Source organism: Diceros bicornis, chromosome X (assembly GCF_020826845.1).
Source record: "Diceros bicornis minor isolate mBicDic1 chromosome X, mDicBic1.mat.cur, whole genome shotgun sequence".
NCBI lineage: Eukaryota > Metazoa > Chordata > Mammalia > Perissodactyla > Rhinocerotidae > Diceros > Diceros bicornis.
Genome location: NC_080781.1, coordinates 68,303,408 through 68,305,920, shown reverse-complemented (window position 1 = coordinate 68,305,920; position 2,513 = coordinate 68,303,408).

Sequence of the window (2,513 nt, the reverse complement as noted above, 5' to 3'; positions counted from 1 at the left end):
TTAGAGGTTCTCTGTAATTGGAGCACATCACAAGAAAGAATTCAATGTCTACTACTTGAAATAGCATCAGACTAGGAGGCAAGAAGCAAGGATTTCAATTTCTCCCATTTTCTATATATAGAAACTTGGGCAAATTTCTTCCCCTCTCTGGGACTCAGGTTCTTCATTCATTAAATATGGAAATAGGGCTTCAGGGTCCCTTGCAAATCTCAAATTCTATTCTGTTAATAAGATATTTGCACAATGGCATGTCTGTGGAAGATCCCTGAGTGGGATACTGAAGTTCTGAGCAAAGTAATGGCTAGGGCTGAACTATGGCTCTGACTCCAGGCCCACAACAGTTATCTTCCAAAGACCACCCCCACCCCTCTCATCATTTTCCCCTTAATTATATATATAATTTTTATTTTAGTATATAAAATATATATTTAATTTTAAATATATATACATATATAAATGCAAAGTCGTATGACTACAACAGTTGGCAGAATATGGAGAAGATTGGAAATCCACCAATTTATCTAGACCTGGTGAGAGCAGACTGTGACCATGGCCATTGGAAAGCATTGCCATGGCCCAGGTCAAGTGATTTACGAATCAAACACCTTATGACTTGACTGGATGATGTGGGAGAGTAGCACTGGTATTGAGGCACATCTGAACTCATATATATGCCTGCCTTAGTCAGTTTGGGTTGCTATAACAAGATACCATAGAGTTGGTGGATTAAAAAACAGAAATTTATTTCTCACAGTTCTGGAGGCTTGAAGTCTAATATCAGGGTGCTAGCATGGTTGGGTTCTGGTGAGAGCCCTCTTCCTGGTTTGCAGATGTCTGCCTTCTTGCTGTGTCTTTGCAGGGCAGAGAGAAAGAGATCACCTTTCTCATGTATCTGTGTATAAGGATACAAATCTCATTTATGAGGGCTCAACCTTCATGACCTAATTACTTCCCAAAGGCCCCACCTTCAAATACCATCACATTGGGGATTAGACTTCAACATATGAATTTTGGGGAGACAAATTCAGTCCATAGCAATACCCAAAGCTGGTTTGAGACCAATTTGTGAGGCAAATAAAAGGATCTCAAGCCTTTCTTTTTATGCCTCACTTTTCCCTCCCAGAAAGTGCCCTTATGCTGTCTCCCTCCATTGAAATCTGTCCATTCATTCATTCAGCAAATATTTATTGAGAAGCGACTTTGTGCCACACACTCTTCTTAGGTCTTGGGTGGTGAACAAAACAGAAAAGTATCCCTGTTCTCATGAAAGGTACAGTCTATTGGCAGGGAGACAGACAATATACAAAATAAACAAGTGAAATATACATTATGTTAGATAGTGGCAAAGCAGGGAAGGGGAATAGGGAGCAATGACAGAGAAAGGACAGCAATTTTAAATGGGGTGGTTAGAAAAGTCCTCATTGAGAAGATGACATAAGAATAAAGACGTGAAGGAAGAAAGGAAGCAATCTATGAAGACAGCTGAGAAAAGAGTGTTCCTGGCAGAGGGAATAACAAGTGAAAATGTCCTGAGATGGAAGTGAGGTTGGTGTGTTGAGGAGCAGAGTAATGATGGAGCAGAGTGAGGGGAAACAGTGATATCAGATGAGGTCAAAGTGAACTGGAAAAGGGGTGTGGAAATCTTATGGAGACTTGTAGGTTACTCTAAGAGCATAAACTTTTTCTCTGAGGTAAGAAGACATCAGATGGTTTTAAGCAGAGGAGTGATATGATATGATTTAGGTTTAATGGGATCATTCTAGAATGCTAGGAGATAGAAGGGACAAGACCCATGTGGAGTGTAGGTGCAAGGAGAACAGTTAGGAAGATATTGCAATAATCCAGGGGACAGATAATGGTGGTTTGGACCTGGCTAGAGAGGGTGAGAAGTGGGCACATCATGAAATATTTTAAAGATAAAACCTATAATTTTTGCCAGCAGATTGGATGCAGGGTGAGAGAGAAAGAAAAGAGTCAAAGATGACTCCAAGATTTCTGACCAGAACAACAGGGAGATTAGAATTTGCATTTACTGTGATAGAGAATACTGTAGATAAAACAGGTTTCAGGGTGAGGCTCAGATCAAGAGTTCAATTTTGGACATGTTAAGTTTGAGATACTTATTACATATCCAAGTGGAGATGTTAACTAGGGAGTTCGATATATGACACAAATTTAAAGGGAAAGGCCCTTGCAGGAGACATAAGTTTGAGAGTCATCAGTGTATAGTTAATATTTAAAGCTATGTTGAGCCAGTCCTGATGGCCAGGTGGTTAAAGTTTGGCACTCACTGCTTCAGCAGCCTAGGTTTGCTTCCCTGTTGCAGAACCACACCACTCATCTGTCACTTGCCATGTTGTGGCACTGGCTTACATAGAAGAAATAGAATGACTTACAATTAGAATATAAAACCAGGTACTGGGGCTTTGGGGAGGGGAAAATAAAGGAAAATTGGCAACAGATGTTAGCTCAGGGCAAATCTTTCCTTGCAAAAAAAAAAGAGTTTATTACCA